Source organism: Camelus ferus, chromosome 30, assembly GCF_009834535.1.
Source record: "Camelus ferus isolate YT-003-E chromosome 30, BCGSAC_Cfer_1.0, whole genome shotgun sequence".
NCBI classification, from domain to species: Eukaryota; Metazoa; Chordata; class Mammalia; order Artiodactyla; family Camelidae; genus Camelus; species Camelus ferus.
In genome coordinates, this window is record NC_045725.1 from 7,527,473 (window position 1) to 7,549,027 (window position 21,555).

Below are 21,555 nucleotides of genomic sequence, written 5' to 3' on the forward strand. Positions count from 1 at the left end.
GGAATGAATATTAATCAGAACTGATTTTAGTCTAGATCCTTATCACCTAATTGAGGAACCCTGAAGGAACCGTGACATTGAAATCTCCCGCAGAAACCTTTACTCAGTTTTACAGCTATTTCGCACCGTCTCTGTGAGGCTCCTCCTGATTCCCGCAGGAGTTAACGCTGCAGCCAAAGGTGATATTCATGTACTTAGTCTCATGTCCGTTTCCTCAGGGAACTGTACATTTCTTAAGGAGATAATGTTGTATTTGTCTCTGACCTTTTGCAAATGAGCAAATTAAGTAATGAATAAACGAATGAAGGTGTAAATAAATAAATATATGAATGTTTTAGGAAAGAAATGAAAACAAAAATAATGAGAGTATCTTAGAACTGGACAAATTTTAGAGAAGGTAACTTAGAAAGACATATTTTAAAACATTGGGTAAGCGGTGAATTTAAAATTTCTCCTAATATTTTCCCCTACTTTTATAAGTTGAAAGAATTTATAGTGCCAAACATTACACATATATGCCTTTCACTGACAAAGTAAGAAAAACAGAAATATTAACAAAGTAAGACAAGTGGAAAAGATTTTCCTTGGATCTTACTATTTGAAGTCAGCTGTTCTGTTAAATTTTAATTGCTACAATTTTATGACACTAATAATATTTGTTGATTATTCTAAAGAAACGTAATTGTGTCAGTAACTGAAAATTTTTTGCAAGGAAGCCAATTTTGGTTTTGATTGAAATGCACTAGGTGATTTGAAATCTCAGATTAGAAACATGTACACACAGACTCACGGAGTACATTGTGATTTTACAAACACACCCTTCATCAATCAAGAGACCAGCTGGGAAGCTACGTCTTTTATTAAACTAACTTGTGCCTGTTCACATACATCAGTTACATAAATCTGAATGTCAATTCGTGAGTCATATTGCAGTGTCACAGAAAATATTCTTCTTCTTCTCTCACTCTTTCAGAAGTAGGAATTACTGTCTCACAGTGTCCAGAATTTCTTTACAAGCACAATGTATATTTTCTATGAAAATGTCTAAGTTGTAACACAAAGCTAAATTGATTTATATTTTGTCAGTTGATGGAAAAGTTAAGGAAAAACTGTAAGAATCATAAATCTGATCCACAAGAGAGCATATGTTAAAAAGAAGAGGCCCTGATCTCAGGTAGACGTCAGAATCACATCCCTGAGCCTATCAGCCCCTTTATTTATAAACTAGATGTTATAACCTATAGAGAGATGCCAAGGGTTAAGATGGATATAGGAATACAATGTGCTTATGTATCTGGATATAATGTCATTATATAATGGATATAAAGTGCTTAACAGAGACCTAAAATTAAATAAATTAAAGCTCTCATTAGTAGTAATTATTTTTAAAAGTAGTATGTTAAATCATGTCCGAAGAGATCTGGGTTTGCTCTGGATCTCAATGTGTTGTCTATGTTAGACCATGTATTTTACTTCAATGAAGGAAAATCAGGGAGGCAAAAATGTATATTGAAAATTATTATTACTTTTCTCATGTTATAAGTGTCTATATAAATGGCAAAATATACACTTTAATGAAAACTCTATCAAGTCTATCATAACTATGAATTCTTAACGTCCAGTATTCAGTTAGCCTTTAAACTGTTTGCGACATGTGTTATCACAGTCTTAACTGAGTCTGAAGTCTCTTAATATTTAAAATTCAGAGTATATTTGAGGTAAACCAATGCAGTCTAAGAATTAAAAATTCCTACGATACGGAAAAACATAATCACGATCATCAGAGAATCATTAGAATAGCTGTAAATTTTCCTTTCAAGAAAGAACAAAACATGGAGTTTAGTCTTCAGTATCATGTATCACTTTTAAAACCTGGAACAAGACATTTTGTGAAATTTCTAAACATCAAAAGTATATTGCTTCCATAAAAATTTTAGGTTTATTTGTTCTAGTTCTATGAAAAATGCCATTGGTATTTTTATAGAGACTGCATTGAATCTGTAAATTACTTTAAGGTATGAAAACGTCATACACACACACACACACACACACACACACACACACACACACACACAGAGGAATGTTACTTAGCCATAAAAAAGAATGAAATCTAGGGTATTACACTAAGTGAGTTAAGTCAAACAGAGAAAAAAAATACCATACGATTTTACTTACATGTGGAATCTAAAAAGCAAAACAAACTAACAAAACAAAAGCAGACTCACAGATACGGAGAGCAAACCGGTGGTTGCCAGAGGGGAAGAGGGAGGGGGAACAGGCAAAACAGGTGAAGGGCATAAAGAGGTACAGGATTCCAGCTGTAACATGAGTAAGACGCAGGGATGTAATAGGCGCATCGGGAATACAGCCAACGACATTGTAACAAGTCTGTATGGGGACAGATGGTAACTGGTCTTATTTCACTGATCATTCCATAATGTATGGGATATCGAATCACTATGTTGTACACTTGAACTAATATAATACTGTATGTTAATTATAACTGAATTAAAAAAAAAGCATATTGGATCTGATGACAGGGGAACCAATGCAGGGAAACTACAAAACATAAGATCCAAAAGAGAAATCTGCCACAAAGTAAAAGTTGATCTTCCCAGAGGACCCAGGAGAAAATCCAAGCACAGTGTAAACCTAAACTGATGGGGTCTTCATAACCAGGGTCATCGCTGCACAACTGCCTGACCACAGGGCCTTGGGAGCTGGCCTCTCCACAAACACACACACACACACACACACACACACACACACACAGCCAAGGCTGCCAGGAAGACAGAGTCGAATGCCTGAAGAAACCACTTTATGTTTTAATTGAGGTGACATTGGTTTATAACATTGTATGTTTCCCGTGTGTACACTGCTACCTCTGTACACACTACAGTGTGCTCACCCCCAAGTGCAGTTTCCATCCGTCACCATATGTTGACCCCTTTCCCCATTTCACCCTCCCCTACTCACCTTCCGCTCTGGTGACCACTTCTCTGTTCTCTGCATCTATGTGTTTGTGTGTTTGGTTTCGTTTGTTTGTTTTATTTTTTAAAACTATTTCATGTATGAGTGAAATCATACTGTATTTGTCTTTATCTGACTTTTAAATAAAGTAGTTCATTTCCCCGAGGAGGGCTCCTCGCGTGAGCCCCAGGGGACAGGGAGAGAAGTGTAACAGAGCTTCAGGAAAATCCAAGACCCTGAAGGGTCAAGAAAAGAGACCCCACTGGTAGTGAGGTACACTGAAGCAATCCACTCAAAAATAAAAGACTAAAAAAAAATGTGAAGAAAGGCTATCTAGAGCTTGCTTTCCTGCTCTACACCCACACACCACAGTGGGAAATGCCTGGAAACAGGCTCACCAGCCCCTTGACACGGGTCCTTTCAGGGGCCAGGTCAGCTGGGTAAACAAATGTACCCACTACAGCAACCTCCCCTGGGCACCGGGCACCTCATCTGCAACATGTTATCGTAAGGATTCTTTGGAATCTGCAAAATACACTCCAGAGTCTGGCATCCAGCAAGCACTCATTGCACGGCAGGTGTGCTAATAACAGTGTCATAACAGTGATGTAGATTCAGATTCATTTTAAGAAATGAATGATATTCTTTTTATTCTAAGCACTTAAAAGGAGTAAACCTCCCTCTGGATTTTATTTAATTCTGGCTAATTAATATTGATGAATTCAAATCTTTTTTATTTCCAACTATTGTAAATTAGAGAGTTACTGAGGCATCTCTGAGCTGTGTGTGGGGAACACACCTCTGGTACAGACTGAGCATGACTGAGAATACTGAACTCTGACTCGAAAGCAAAAGATAAACAAAAACATTGTTTTAACTTAAACAAAAACGATTCACCAATTAAATAAAGGCACTAATATTTTCAAAACATATCTCCCACCATCCAGGCATAACTGCTACTGACTTTGAAAAGCTAGGAGAGAAAAGAAACAAGGAATTGAGGTCTGTATTTTTCACTATTTTTGAAAGGCGATTTTATTTTGATATATTCCTATACAGTAAGGACATAGAGATGTACATGTTTATTTTGCATGAATTTAAAAATTCCCCAAATTAATAAAAATGTAAGTAATTTGACAGTGAGCCAAATAAAAGTGTATAGTTTCATCCAAATTCTGAAAGTTCAAAAATAAAAATGTGCTAAAATTGGGCCTATAAATATTATTAAACATCTCTCCAAAAGAATTCAATGGTGATAATGTATTTGGTACGATAGGAAAAAAATAGCACTACAATTGTTTCTTCAAGCAGAAATTGCAGTGTTATTGATTTAAACTACTGAAAATTTACCTTTCTGGTTAAATGATAGAAATTAACACAAAGTATCTATAATAAAGATCATTTCTGTATTTACAATCTCTTTTATCTGCTGATTTTTAGAAACCTTCAAAAATTCCTCAGTGACTATTCTGTTTATAATATCTTTTAGACCTCAAAATTAAAATGAATGTATTTGTCACTTTACCTGAAATAACTTACAAAGGCTTGGCACTAAATGTTACTATGAAAACTTAAATAATACCCACACCCAATACTTTTTTATTTGATTTATTTCTCAAATCATTGCACAGGCCAAACTCAGATGACACTGTAGGCAATTTTTTAAAAAACAAAATAATAATTATATTTTAATATTTTGACAGTTTATAGTCCACGTTAACCTAAGAAATTATTTTTCACACTGGCTTTGAAAATGTTTTTAAAGTAATGGAGCCCTTTCTTTTAAAAATTAAAAATATAGGATATATTACACAGAAGTCTTGTATGTCAAAAGTGGAACTTCTCCCATTAATGCTTGGAAGAGGGCCTGGATACCTGCCCACTTGGAAACTCTCTTTATATCTAATTTCCTCCAGCAATGGCCCTTGGAGGTCATCCATAGACTCCCCAGACTCTAAGGAGCACTTTGGAAAATGACTAATATAATAAAGTCATTATTTTACAGATAAAGAATCTTAACTTCAGTGAAGAAAAATTGTATGTCCAAATTTTTTGTCCACCCACTCACTCTTCTCTTATTAATTTCTTGAGAACTTAAATATGTTTTTGTCTAAAAATGTATATTACATAATTAATAGATACTTCTTTTTAAAGAGATCAGAAAATACTAATAAGCACAAATAACACTATTATCCATGACTCCCCATGATCAGAATAGTAATGAAGACATCTTGTGTGCCATTGATGATATTATTAGTTAATTACTACAGATGACCAGTAGATAATTTATGCTTCCTTTATCATGGTGGGAGGTACAAGATATACAAATCTGAATATGTTACCCTACATACCTAAAATTTTACTGGTTTTACTTCCACTTTTGCAGGGCATGTGTCTTTGCAAGGCCATCAATGTACTAGCTACTTCTTCCTCATCCTCATCTAGTGTGATTAGCATTAAGTCATTTTTCTGACAACACTCCAGGTATCTTCAGAACATAGTATGACAAAGAATATGAGAGTTAACATGGATTGGTGGCAAGACTGTCCATTCCAAGTGAATGGAAAATATTTCTGATCCAAATCACATTAGCAAAAATGGTGCAGTAGTTACCTAATGGAGCTCAGAAACAATTAAAACTTGTTAAAACTGTCAGAATGCGCTCTAGAAGATAGGCGAAGGCTTTTGGTAACCAAGCAAATACTTATCCAGGAGAAAGTCCACTGAGACAGAGTAGGAGATCTTTGTGGCTCAAATCAGTAAACTAACATTACTCCTTAAGGAACTATATAAAGAAAAGAAAACTAAACCCAAAGCAGAACAGAAGGAAATAAGAAAGAAGAAAGTAAGAAAGATTAGATCAGAGATAATCAGTGTAGAGAATAAAAAATAATACAGCGCATGAACAAAACTCAAGTTTGCCCTTTAAAAGATCGACATAACTGACAAGCCTTTAGTTAAAGTGAGAGAGAGAGAGAGAGAGAGAGAAGAATTATATTAATGGAATAGAAATAAAAGTGGGAAAATTTCTATCAATCTTACACAAATTTTAAAAAAGGATTAGAAAGAAAATACTATGAAAAATTGTACATCAACCAATTAAATAGACGAAATGCTCAGATTTTTAGAAACGCACAAACTACGAAAACTGACCCAGGAAGCAGTAGAAAATTTCACAGACCTATAACAAGTAAAGAAAAATCAATAATCAAAAAACCTCCCAACAAACTAAGGCCCAGGACCAGAAGATGGCATCACTGATGAATTCTAAAAAACACTGAAAAAAGAGTTAATATCAGTCCTTCTCAAACTCTCCCCAAAACAGGAGAGGTAACAGTCCCTGATTCAAGGATGCCAGCATTACCGTGATACCAAAGCCAAAGACATCATAAGAAAATATAGGCCAATGTCCCTTATAAATGAGTGCAAAATTCCTCAACAAAATTCTAAAAATAAAAAAATAGAATTTAGCTGCATGTTCAAAGGATGGTATATAAACAAGTGAGCCATACCCCAGGAATGCAAGGGTATTTCAGTAAGTGGACATCAACCAATGTAATACACCACTCTAACAGAATGAAGGGAGGAAATGCGCATGATCACGTTAGCAGTTTGCAAAACTTAACAGCTTTCTATGATAGGAACACTCAGTAACCTAGGATAGAAAGCAAGGTCCTCAGCATGATAAAAGTCCATATGAAAAACCCATACCTGACATAAAACTCAATGACAAAACCCTGGAAGTTTTCCCCCTACTAGCTCTCTAATAAAGCGAGGAAGAATGTCCACTTTCCCCACTTCTGTTCAATATTGTACTGGAAGTCCTAGCCAGAGTGATAAGGTAAGAAAAATAAATTTGAAAGCATCTATATTGGATATAAACTATCTCCATTCACAGGTAAAATAATCTTATTTGTAGAACATCCTAGAGAATATATATTAAAACTGTTAGAGCACATAAGCAAATTCTGCAAAATTACAGATTACAAGATCAACACAAAGATCAGTTGTTTTTCTGTATACTAGCAAACAGTTTGAAAGAATATTAAGAAAACAATTCCATGTACAATAGTATCCAAAAGAATAAAATATCTGATAATAAATTTAAGCAATGAAGTGCAAGTATTGGACACTAAAAACTGTAAAACATTGATGGCAGATGTTAACAAACACACAAATGAAAGCAGAGGTACCTCATGCTCAAGGATTAGACGACTTAATGCTGTTAAATAGTGATACTTCCCAAAGGGACCTACAGATTGAATGCAGCTACTATCAACATCACAGCGGCCTTTTCCCTGCAGAAACGGAAAATACAATCCTAAAATTCGTGTGTAACTTCGAGGTATCCAAGCAGCCAAATAATCTTGAAAACGAAAAACAAAGTTGGCAGACTTAGATTTCTCAATTTTAAATTCACTACGAAGCTATCCGTATCAAAATAAAGTGGTCCTGGAATAAGGATAAAAATACAGATCAATGAAACAGAATTGAGAGTCCAGAAATAAGCCTATACATCTGTGGCTAATGATTTCATCAAGAGTGCTAAGATCATCCAATGGAGAAAAAGCAATCTGTTTGACCAGTAGTACTAGAATAACTTGCTATCCACATGCAAATAAATGAAATTGGACCTTTATCTCACATCAAACATACCAAAAAAAAAACCCTTCAAAATGTATCAAAGACCTAAATTTAAGAGTTAAACCTATAAAACTCATAGACACAAACATAGGGACAAATCTTCATTACCATAGATTTTGGTAGTGGTTTCTTTAACATGACACTGAAAGCACAAGAAATAAAAACAAAAAATAGATAAATTGAACTTAATCAGAACTCAAAATTCTGTATGCATAAAAGGACACTACGAAGAAGAAAAAAGAACCCAGAGTAGGAGAGAAAATATTTGCAAATCACATATGTGATAATAGCCACACATCCAGAATAAAGGATTCTTAAAACTCAACAACAAAGAGATGAACAACCTAATTAATAAATGGTCAAAGGGCTTTAATAGATATATCTTCAAAAAAGATATATACATATACAGATGGCTAATAGGCACATGCCAAGATGCTCAGCATCTTAGTCATTAGGAAGTGCAAATGAGAGCCACAATGAGATACTACTTTACATCCACTGGGATGGCTATAATCAAAAAACATATAATAGCAAATGTTCTCTAGGATGTGGCAGAAATGGGGTCCTCATCTGTGTCTGGTAGGAATGTGAAGTGGTACAGTTGCTTTGGAAAAGCCTGCCAGTTCCTTAGAATGTGGAACATAGAATTTCCACGTGACTCAGTGATTCCACTACTAGGTATATACGCAATTGAAATAAAATCCTACAACCACACAAAATCTTGCACTCAAATGTTTATGGCAGCATTATTCATAACAGCGAAAACTAGAAAAAGGGCGATGCTCATTGACTAATAAAAGCCTAAATAAAATGTAGTGTATCCACTTTTAACTTTAAAAAAGAATTTATTTGATAGCTTCCTAGAAAATATAAATCAAGACACATTAATATCAAAAGAAAAAGAAGCCATAATAACATACATCTGTCTTTGTCTCTTTACTAAGAGTAAACTGGGAAATTGTATGCTAAAGTCCTGTAATACTGGACTATTACTTAGCAATAAAAAAATAAAGTGCTGGTACATGCTATACCACTGAAGAAGCTTGAAAACATTATGCCAAGTAAAAGAAGTCAGAAAAATACAACATATTGTACGATTTCACTTACATGAAATGTCTGGAACTGGAAAACATACAGAAACAGAAAGTGGATTATTGTTTGCATACAGTTGAGGTTGGAGGGGAATGGAGAATAACTGCTAAAGGGCACAGATTTTCCCTGTTTTTCTCTTCTTGTTCTAAAATAAAATGATAAAATGTTCTAAAACTGATTGTGATGATGATTACACAACTCTGTCAATCTACTAAAGCCACTGAATGATACATTTTAAATGGGTGAACTGTTTGGTATATGAATTGTATCTCAACAAAGCTGTTTTATTAAAAAAAAATCAGCCCATGTGTAAGGCAGGAAGTTTGCCTAAGTTATCAGAGCTCCTTATAACCAGTAACAGGGCTCTGTAGAATTACTAATATAACTCATCTCACAGTCATCTATATTTTTTACTGCCTTTTTCCTTCCCTCACTGCATGATTTTCTGCTTCTCTACACTGGTAGTCTGCAAGCATTTTTGATTATGCAATCATATTCAGCAAGTCATATTCATTATGAACCCACAATACATGTATTCATTTATAAGATAAAATGTTTACACTATTATACCTATGTATATTATTAGACTACTATGACAAGACAAATTTAAGAAAAATGAAATTTTAAAATGTAAATAATTATAATTCTCTTTCTACTTTCCAACTGCCTTAGGCAATCCACCTTCATAGTATGTGGAAGAGAAATAAGTTCCAGGATGCTCAGCTAGCAGGTATCTTGTTGTCATACTCCCTTATAATTCTTTTCTGATGAGGACTGAACCTTTCACTTCTTGCTACCCTGCCAGCTCACACACCGCTATAAAGACACAAACACATGCAGGTGCACAAAAATTTCCTGCCGGAGTAAATTGTTGGCCTTTGCGTTGGTTGTTTGATAAAGTATGGGGGGGGGGGATGAGAGCAAGGTATTTGGGAAAACATTTGTCATCCCTCATTGAAAGACTTGTCAACGTGGGCTGCCCATGTCTCTGGGCAGTACATCATTAAACGGGAACATGTAAAGTATCTTCATATTACTGTTCAAAATAAACTCTACCAAAATTTAGAATAAGTCAGATACTGACAATTAGTATTTCACATCCTAACCCTGTCTGCCTTATAATTGTCTTCAATTCTTCAAAATTCTAGCATTAGGTTTTCTCAGTCTTTGTTTTGTTCTGGTGTTTCCTTGAGTTTTTTTCTTTTTCTTCTTTGCAATGATAAATTTTTAAAGGACGCATTGAAGGCTGTAACTAGAAATTATTTTGACCAGAAGTCCTAACTATTTCTTTACAGTTATACTTCTCCAATCCTGTGAATTCCTTCAGAGCAGTTTCCAGGCTTTGTTCACCTTTTTATTCACCTCCCCAATTTCCAGCACACTGGCTTGATAAGTACTAGGTTTTTAATAAACACAGTTTGAATAAGGGTATGATTTACTTAATCAGTTATGCATCAGGGATTTGGATAGGTTTTTTAAAAATATAAACATATTTCAATTAATTCACTATACCATGAAATAGTTCTGGCAGCACAGAGATCTAAATATTCCCTGAAGACTCTATTAATGATAAGATTTTAAATAGCTGGTATAAAAAGAAATGATACTTTGCTAAACTGCAAAGAAACTAAGAAATACTTGGCCAAATGTGAAGTGAAAGTTGGACATCAAGAAGGAAGACAGTACTAGAGTCAGCTTTCATTGTGAGGTTATTTTCCTAAATCGGGAAACTTGAGCCTAGAACCTGTCAAGGTAGAGGGTCTACCGGCATAGACCCTCCTGACTGAACTGCAACTCCAAATAGCTGTTACTTAAGCACAAAGGTAAACACTCAATTAGCCTGCTGTAGAGAATGTAAATGATCGATGAACATCTGCCTGTCTTGAGCTTTTGTTGAACATTGGAGGTGGAAATACTTCCTGAACACCTGCAGGCAGAGCTGGGCGTGTATGGGTTTTGCTGCTCAACTTGCTGTGACCTGCTGAGTCTAAAAGTTCTCAGCAAATTTATTTTAAAATGGTCCTGACTTGAAATTACTCCCAAGACCTCAAACAACTCTCACAGACTAAGTTCCAAGGAAAATGATCTGCATACACACATACACACATGCGCATACAGAGGGCACACTACGTGAGTGTACGTGATGTGATAAGTGAAATCAGGAAGGTGAGATGAAGTATGACAAAAACAAGAAAGATTTCACACAGTAGAATTATTGAGACAGACCAAAACCAAGTCTGTCCAGGTACATCAATGTCTAAAACATACAAGCATAATCAGGAGCCATGAAAGTTGTCCAAGTAGTTTTAAAATAAACAGAGACATTCTAAACATAAAAACTAAATGGCTGTAAATTTAAAAATTCACTGAAAGTGGTTAATCAGCAGATTAGACTCAGTGGAGGTGACAATTAGTGAACTTACAAATAGAAGAAAAAATCTAGAATGCATCCCATAAAAAGAAGATATGGAGAATATGAAGTAGAGGTTAAGAAATATGCAGGGTGATATGGAGATATAAAACTGACATCTAATCATAATTCCAGGAAGAGAGCACAGAGAGAATGGGGGAAATAAATAATCAAAGATATATTACAATAGAATTAGAGTATCATTCTATGTATTACTAATTAATAATGAATCCAGGGAACAGTTATCAATGGCTTTCAACATCACAACATCATACAAAGAGAGCCATCCAGCTATTACATGTCTCCTCATGGAAGTATCCAACACCTCTTGTATAGAACTTTTTGTCACTTCGTGCCAAAATAAAAAAGAACCTAAATCAAATCAAACCTCTAAATCAACCGATTAGTTTATAAGCAGCACAGGGAAGAGAAGAAAATGAAATTCTACACATGGTTATGTCAATAAAGGAAAAGGGGAAAAGAAAGAACAGAGATATATAGATTAAAAGAGACTTAAAATATGTATCAACCAAACGCAATGTATTTATCTCATCTAGATTGAATTCTAAAGAAACAACATAAAAATAAGCTCATATATAATAAAAGGAGCTTGGCACTATCTAGCAAGATTAAATATACCTTTTATCTTTTCATGCAGTAGCAATGCACCTTTTAGAAATATATAGCAAGAAAATACAAAAAGACAATGTACACAATACCATTAATTGCAAGAATAATTTTAAAAGCATAGATTGGAAACAGCACAAATATTTGTCAATATTAGAAAAGATGAGTAACTAGTAATATATTAACACAAAAAAGTACTCTCCAGGTATAAAAAGGAATGAGGCATACTTCTTTACATGACTGTAAGGTGATGTCTAGAATATAGTGTTTAAAAAACAAAACAAAGCAAAAATCAGAAAAGAAAGCAAGGTAAGCTACAATTTACCTAGGAAAGATAAGACATGACTATATACGTGTAATTTTAATATATATGATAAGTTTAAAATAAATGATAAACTATAAAATTTTAAGTGACAAAATATGAGTGGTATTGATTATATAATCAAATATATTAAACATTAAAGGATAAACTATAATAACTTTTCAGTGACAACTATTGGGGTTATTGGATCAAGAGAACAGGATAGAAGTTAAACTTGTTTGCATTTTCCTTGTTTAGTAAATTCAACTTTGGGAAATTAAATAAAAATTAAATTAAAAAGTAATCAATCTCAAAAATTCCAAAATAAAATGAAACAAGTGAATTAATAATCTATATCCAGTTAGTGGCATAAACACACAGTGATGTTCTAAATTATTTAAAGCATGATAATCTGACCAAAAAAACCCCTGCAAAAATGTTTAAACTATTTTCAGTCTATATATTATATACTTAGTGGTAGTGTTGGTATTGTTATTCTGAGATTGTTGAATATATATTGTGAATAAAGCAAATGAAAACTTATGTGATCTGCAGTATGTTTATGTTGTCATTCCCAGTGTCTTCAAGACCCAGGGTTTGTAACATGGGAGAAAAGAGATACAGACAGAAGATGAATGAGGTTAACAGAAACCCTAGTCCTCATTGGTAATTGAAGTATCAGTGATAACTCATTCTGCATTTTATGTAAATATATATAATGATTATATATAACTACATACAAAAGTACATAGAGAACTATATCGTTTTATCCTAGCTTTGTTAAATGAAAGGACCTAGGCATAATGGCAACCCTGGTAGCAAAGGTTACCCCTGACAGCAGAAAACGGTCTTCAAATACACTTTCCCACTCAAGGGAATCAGTTTTAAAAATGAAACAATTTAAGCATCAATAAAAATAATAACTTTAATGTTGCCTGTTGAAGAAGACTAGTGAACCACCGGCCTAATTTTATATTTTGTTGTTTCTTAATGTTTCCTTTTTTTTTTTTTAATCAGATTTTTAAACTAGTAACATTATGGCCACTTTTAATTTATCCTTCAACAAATAATAAGTACCATTTAAAGACAAGGTATACGTTTTTGCAAACATGTTTTTTCTCTTAAGTGCAAGCAAAATTTACACTGAATTCATATAATACTTGGCTACATTAATTGTGGTTTTATTCTTCTCATTGTTCACAGAAAGGAATGAATGTTTGAAGAAGAGAATATTTAGTCAAAACAGTATGTGTTGATGTGAAAATCAATTCTGACATCTTAGTGTTTTTCCAAATATTTTAATACCAGTCACATCAAACATGCTTATATTTCAGACAACTATCTTTAAAAATGAAACAATGTTTTACACCTCTCAAAATCTTCACCATAATGATAGCCAATAAATAATATGCTTTATATTTTTATATACTTGAAAAAAAACAATTTTCATTAGAGAAAACTTTATTCAACTTTAAGAAATAAAAATAACTTCTAAGCAAAGCTGCTTAAAGACAATCATACTTAAGTATTAATTTACTATTAAGATAAATTTATATTAGGATGCTGTGTAGCAAGGGGTTTTAGTCATTTAATTTTTTTATAAATTCCAGTAGATACATTTAAATAAAAACTTTATGGAAAAAATTAAGATATAGAAGATTAACTTTGAAATCCTTTATCTGGGGTCGATTTGTATCTGCTCTGTCCTGCATATGGTGTAAACTACCTTCTCGGTACTGCGGGACACATCAGCAATAACCTACCCTTTCTCCCTGACTCCTTTCCAGAGTCACCAGTACTTAATGCTGCCTCATTCTCACAACTTTTGAAGTACAAATTATTTACAGCTGTAGACGGCCTCTGACATTGAAAACAATGACCAGGTTTAGCATTCAAGGGAGCAACTCAATCTGATTGCATTGTCTGGGCATTTTTTTTTTCTAGTTATAAAGAGATTATTTTCTAAGAATGAAAACATACTACATTACTTCGGAAAAGTCCTTTTAACTAATGATACATTTTTTAGTGCATATCAATATTGACTCAATCCTTTTCCTCACTTGGTAATTCTTTTAGAGTCCACCTTTCATGGTCTGTGTCCCAGAAATCAAAATCTGTTAACATTCATTTGCCCTTTTTCCACTTACCAGAGAGGTTTAACTCCTTTTCCAGACTTAAGCCAGTTTTGTCTCTCTCTCTCTTTTAAATATATTTTTCATCTCTTTTATAGTCTTTCTTCCAGAATTTTTTTCTGTTAAACTATTGAGCGCTCTGGCAACGTGTACTAGCTAGCTCTCCCAAAGAAAATATTAAGCCTATTCTTTTAATTGGTCTGTTTAGAGTAATCAAGACAAATCTGGCTATATTCCAGTGTTAACTTTCCTTCTTTCCTTGGACTACACAAATTATTTCCAAATCTCAATTTCCAAATAAACATAAAATTAATATTTTGATTATTTATGTTATTTATCAAGAGACAGTATATCTCAATGACTAATAAACGACTTGCTAAATAGTGCAGATTTTCCAAAATTAAGAACAAAATTATCCGGTTTCTGAGCAGACCAGAGTTTGCCCAAGTCTATAAAATACAAAAGCAAAATGGAAAGTTGGCCATAATGCTTGTGGAGAGAGCCAAGCCAGACAGTTTGGGTCAAAAAGTAAAATTTTTACCCAATGCTTAAATAGTAGAAGTTATTCACAGCTGCAGATAATTTGTACTCTACAAGTTCTAAGGCTGTGGCGCTGGATGTGGCTTTGTCCTAATTACCTGGTTTGGCTGCCTGTGCCGACCAGCTTTTCAGGCTTATTTCCAACTTTCCATTTCACCTTGTGCTGGCAACAACAACAAAAACTGTCAGTAAAATAAATCCATTTGAGTGAACAAATCTCCATTCTGTTGAACGCTACTAGATTGTGTACACGGCCCTGGACGGCTGTTACTTTGATAGTGGAGCCAACAGTTTGCAAATTTGGGGTTAAGAACTCTTGGATCTTTGGCTGATATCATGGGAGAAGAATCTGATTCTGCTCCTCATTACACGGGACTATGTACTTTTTACATTAATCTCTAGACTTAGAAATGTGTAGAACTGAAACAATAAAAATCAAAACAACTGCATGGTGAAACAATAATTTTAAAGCATTACAAAACAGGACAGACCTATTTACCCTAAGAGACGCTGACCAGACATTTCAGAACTAAGCACCTTGGGAAATCTTACTTGCAAATATGTGTATGTTTATATTTCATAGTAACAACTTATCTGTGCAGAAATTTCCCTCTTATGAAGAAACTCAACTTCCAGGTGACCTCAATTTTGACCTCTACTTCCACTGATGGCAGAAAGCTCTTATTTTCCCCCAATTCAAGGTAACTCAGTAACTTCTAGGTTGAAACTTTAGATTCTGTTGGTCGATATCCAAATGTATTCACAGCCACAGGTCTGCACAGCTCCTAAGCTCCTGCTCCCCTGACACCACCGCCCCTCGTTCTGCAGAGCAAGTGATCCCATCACCCGTTTTACATGATGGCCCCATGTAACACAAGCACTTTTAAAAATGTATCCAAGATTTCTCCAAGTTTCCTTCCCCTTTCCTTTTTCCTAGGGGTTACCTAAATCACAGGGTGCAAGAGATAAGGAGAGGCAGTCGAGTAAAGGCTGTGTGGCTTACATTTCTCCTGAACGGAGAGCACTTTAGTTATGGCTCTCTTGTGCCCTGATGCACTGCATCCTTGATGACTTTAGGTATTTAGAAGTGGTACCTGCCATGGGTGCCACTCCTCCCTTATGGCTGCTCATCTTGACTTGTCATACAGTCTACATTTCCACATTCTGATTCAAGATCTCTTCTAAGGACTTCTCCCCTTTATGGGGCTTGGGAACTCCTTGGCCACTTTGACTGCATCACCCTGCAGTACACTAAATCCTAGGAGGCTATCTCCAGGCCCTGTTGCCTAAACACCATCCCTCAGCTGCTGATCATTTAAACAGATTTTGCTTTGCCCCTTGCAGTCTGGAAAGCCAGGCACAAAACCTCTGATCTATGAATCCCCCAAATCTATCATCTCTCCACTCACAGCATTTAACCTACCAGCATTGATATCAGTCTAGGTACCCTCAGAAGCACCTCATCTAACTCACTGACTGAGCTTTTCTTTCTTTACGGTAAAGCAGTTAGTATTTTACAACAACAAATATCTTTCTTTCTGTAGCGTAGAAGTCTGTGCTCAGTACTCTGGGCTTGGCGCTCAATTTTTAAAGCTTGGCTTTTTAAAAATCACACAAAATTCTTTCTGCTTTCTACAAAGCCTGTCTCCTACGAATCAAAATATACTTGTCTTTACAAATGTCATTAGAGCTCTGCAGTTGAGAAAAACCTTACAAAATTACAGTCTTCTCTGTGAAAGAATTTATCAACCATCCCTTTAAGGAAAATGTACGTAAAAAGGAATCACCTTTGACAAGTTTGCCAAGAACTGGAGTAAAGGGAGCTGACAAAGTTCTTCTGGGTTGAATGGAGCAGAATACAACCTAGTTTCATTTCTGTGATAGGCTGGCTATTAGCCACAGTCCTCCCTCCCCGATAGTGGAGGTCCGCACCCACAACCTCGCCTTGGCTCATGCAGAGGACATACCCTCACCTCACAGATGCTAGTCTTCACCTTGCCAGCTTGCTTTGTCTGGTGGAAAATGGGAAGGAGCGGCCCTCTGCCACTTGTAAGCCTCTGAAACATGAGTTCATTCTTCTCGTGCTTCTGTTGCTGCCATGGAAGGGCTTTCCCAGGGTAGCTGCTGGGACAGCAGTCCAGGCTTCCTGGTGATGATTCTTCATGCATCACACCTGAGGCTAACCCTCAGCGGGCTCCAAGCCCAGTCAGATGTACACCTTGAAGGAGAAACCACCACAGCAGAGCCTCGCCTAGCTCCACTGACCCCCAGCTGACACAGGAATGCATAAGACATAAACACTTTTGTTGCATGCTACTGAGATGTTGGGGTGTTGCTAAGCAGGCTGATGATACTTTGGAATGGAGAAATATGGGTATTGTTTTCCTTGTATGTATCAACTTGTAGAAATTTCAAAATAAAGGAAAATTAAGGAAATCATGATTTTTCATAAGCAGTTCCTTGCTTTTTAGTGAAATAATCAGACAGTCTTTCAAAGGATATTCAGAGGAGCCACTATAGTCAACTGATCAAATCTTCCATTGAACCCTGAAACATTCTTTTTAAAATTCCAGGCAAAGTTTCTATGGCCTCTGTTTCCAATCAACCTCCTAGTCCAAGCTACCAACTACCCTTTCTCACCTGGACTAATGAAATAGCCTCTAAACCCATCTCCTAGCATCCATTCTTGTCATGACTACCCTTCTCTAGTCTGTTCCTCATGCTAATATGTTCAATGCAAATGGGGCCATATTGTCCCCCAGCTTAAAATCCTTTAATGCCCTCCCGTTTGTTTTAGGAGAAAGACCAAACTGAAACATGTTCTACAAGGATCAGCATAACCTGGCCCCATTCTATCTCTCCAGCCTCGGTTCTTGAGCTCAGCCATGCCCTGGGCAGTCCAGCCATAACAATTACTGTCGATTCCTGGAACAGCATTTGCCTCTTTTTGACTCCCAGCCCTCACTTACCACTAGCCACAGTCTTCTTGCTCGTTGGCCAGTGATTTGCTCAATTCCAGTGCCACATCTTTAGTCTGGGTTCCCATTGAGAACAGAACTTGAGACCAAAGTTTGAGTGCTGTTAGGTTATGTGGGGATGATTCCAGGAGCAAGAGTAGGAATAGAAAGAATGAGAGGTGTAAAACGGAAAATAGGATGTGCTATAAAACAAAATGTGTCCCTTTCAAAACCCTTGTGTTGAAGTCCTAACCCCCAACAGCATCTGGAAATGGAGTCTTTGGGAGGTAATCAGATTTAGATGAGGTCATGAAAGTGGGTCCCTTATGATGTGATTAGTGCCCTAATAAGGAAAATACAGGGGAACTTGCTTCTTTTCTCTCTTTGCCATAGTAGGACACAGCTGGAAGAGGGCCATCAGCAAACCAGGAGGAGGGCACTCACTGGGGAATCAAATCACCCAGCACCTTAATTTTGGACTTTCTAGCCTCCAGAACTATAAAAAAAAATATGATCTTGTTGTTTAAGTCATCTAGTCTATGGTATTCTTTGTTATGGCAGCCTGAACTGACTGATACAGAGTGCTGTCAAATTTTTAATTGTTGAAAATCCGGTATGTTTTTAATATTAATACATTTATCAATATTTTCTTTTCTGTTGGAGATTTTTATGTCTTGTTTAAGAAATCCTACCATACCTAGATGTGAAAGGGTTTTAGTTTGGTGGTTTATATACATGCCTGTATGCTACCCAGAATTTTTTTAAGATGTGAAGGAGGAGTCCAATTTCATTTTTTTTTTTCCATATGAGCATTCAGTTCACTCTGATATTACTCCCAACAAATTCATTTACATACTGCTCCATACTAGTTATCTAGCTATAAGCCTTACCAGGTTGCTCTCATAGTTAAAAACCTTCAGCGTTCCCTATTACTGATCAAATCAGGTCCAAATTCCCTGGAATTTAAGGTTGAGTACTGTGACAGCTCCCGCCATACTCTTCCTGTTCCTTATGCTCTGTGCACACTTAGTTACCTAATTTCCCAAATACAGTATTCTTTTCTCAGTGAACTTATCCTTGACTCATCTTCATTTCCACCTTACAGCTTGTCTCACGTATGTTACCTTCTACTTCAGAATTAATACACGTCAAACTTTGAACACCCTCGGTCTGTGATTATTCTCACTCCGTGATAGTTTCCACCCACTTCTGTGCTTGTAGAAAACATACTTATCTACAAAGTCCATCTTTACATTTTATCTTATTTCTCTTTATCCAGTTAAAATTATGCCTTTGTAACTTCTATTGCATTTTATGTTGCTATATTATAACTTCTATTGCATGTTATGGTGTTACATTGAATTCTTCATGCATGTTTTCCTCTTTCGCTTGAAGACTCCTTGAGGGGGATAACACTCTATCTCATATGTTCATTACATATTAGTATAATAAGTATCAATTAAATTAAGCCAAAAATAAATCTGAACATATCTAGTTCTATTTATTGAAACTAGGAGTACAGGTTATATGATATTCTGAGGCAGGAAAAATAGATAGTTTATATATATATTTATCTTGCATTAACAAAAATACTGACTCACCCCTCACTGAACTTTCATGCTTTTTATTTTTGCTCCATAAGTTCTTCCATTTCCCATTCAATAACCACATGTTAAATAATGTAAAAAAGTGTGCAATATTCCAAAGGAAAGTCATCAGTAACACAAAATAAGAGGATATAAGACCAGTGAGGCACTCAGCTTCTTGACTCTGGGTAAGAGACAGAATAAGGCCATGACTGTATAAGTCTAGGCATAGGAAGGTTACCTTGGGTAATACTCAACAGCTGCTTTTCCTATCTGAAAAGGACAGCGTGAATTGGGTGAGATCAAAAGAGAATTGTCTTGCCAAATATGAGGTTAAACCCTGGATAAAGCTACCATCGAGGAGCAAATATTTTCCTTGTGATATAATAAAACCATGATTGCTGGCTTAAGAATAGTCTTTAGAAGCAAGAAACTGGACCCATCGTCCTATCATACAAGGGGAGATGACTTCACTCCTTAAAGTCTTTCTTCTCTGACTATTAATCCCTGTGGACTCCCGTTAGACTGTACATTTGCCATGCTATCAATGTGACTACCAGTGGTAATAAATCAGTCTGATAGTTGAAATTGCATATTGATCATTGCAAACCACAAAGAGATTCAGAAAAAGATCAGTCTCCAAAAATAAGTGCTTATTTAAGTACTGCCATTTTTATTTTGGTATATTCTTAAAATATAGACAAATATAAAAATGATAACTTGGAATCTCAATTTTTAAATTTTATATAAGTTATTTAAGGTTTACCTTTAAGGCAGAGCCAAGTATAATAGTTATTGTTTTTTTAAATAAAAGATGAAAATCTTGTAATGGTATAGAGTCTGTGGGACTAAAAGGAAGATAAATAAGCAGGCATTTTTTTTTTATTTTAAGATAAATAAATCAGCAATTTAGGGCTAATATTCATAGAATGAGAGTATAAAACCAGTCAGAAGGAGAACTGCAGAAGCAAATTTTTGTCTATAGATATAAAAGTTTCATGACTACATGTATCTTAAGATCAAAGAAGATGCTGGGTTATCGCTAGTCCTGAAGCCTTACCATCACTTCTGCTCCTCAGAATTGGGGGGTTAGGGACCTTGTCATTCCATTGTGCAATCTCAGTATGGTTTGGATTAGAAAAGAAGCATATCACATCGGGTAACAAGCTGTTTAAGATTCCTTTCTGAGAAAAAGTTAATAAATCTTTCAATAGTCCTTTGAAATTTCTTTTTGATAGAATAGGATTCCCAGCTGAAAACACTTAAAGTGTCTTTTTTAGTAAACCCAAGTGTTTTATCGCCTCTTCAGGTGATGAACTGTATTCAGAAATCATTAAAGTAAGGGTAACTCTCAGGGCCCAGAAATGATGCAAAGTTTGGTTCTTCTGAAAGGAACTCTTAAGATGGTAGTAGTATATTGAGAGACTAGTTTCCAAGCATGTATCTGGTGTCTCTGCCTAAGGGTTAGGACAAGATGTAGTACATCGTATTCATATTTTTAAATTTGCTATAAGTTAGTAAAAACATTAAAGGTCTGCTTTCTTCCTGTGTTAGGTAATTCACACGACAGTGTAAACAGTATGACCGAGTGTATGAGATAAATAGAGGAAATGTCTCAGCATCTCAAGGAAGCCCAATAAACAGCAGCGTTCATCCCCACCTGAGTTCTGAACGTAATAAAAATTAGACTAGGAATGCGGCTTGTGGACTCATCCTCTCTCTTATTCACTAAAGTCATGGTGCAGGAGATAGTACACAGCAGGGGCCGAAATAAGCTCTCCGACCTGTGGACTGTAGTTCTGGTCACAGAAGCAGCTGCAATGCTGCAGGCTTCCCTCACAAGGGCTGGGCCCCCTGAAGGTAGGATGGGGGTCAGGGCAGCAGAGGATATTGCCTGTGGTCAGACTGGCTCCCAAAGAAGAAAGCAGATCTGCACTGAAGCAAGCACATGTGGCCCATTTCTTCTCAAATTTCCAAGTGTATCTCTCCCTCCTGCCTCTGAGGGAGGGAGTGAGGAAGAAAGGGACTGGGAGTGTTAAGGAAAGGCTCGTCTCCTGACTCCAAAAGTCACGAAGGACAAGTCTGCCCAAAACTGCTCAGCTGCTCATTCTCTCGGCTCACTGGGCCAACCTCATGGTCAGTCGGGCTGTGTCTATTCTTCCAGAGGAAGGAGACCAAATGTCAGTCAGGATGTCCTCCTTCAGCCTGGATCAGATTGCACCCCCCATGCCAGCTACTGCTCCCCAGGTAGACGTCTGAGTCCACGTGCTGGTTGTAGCTGCTGCATCACTGATCC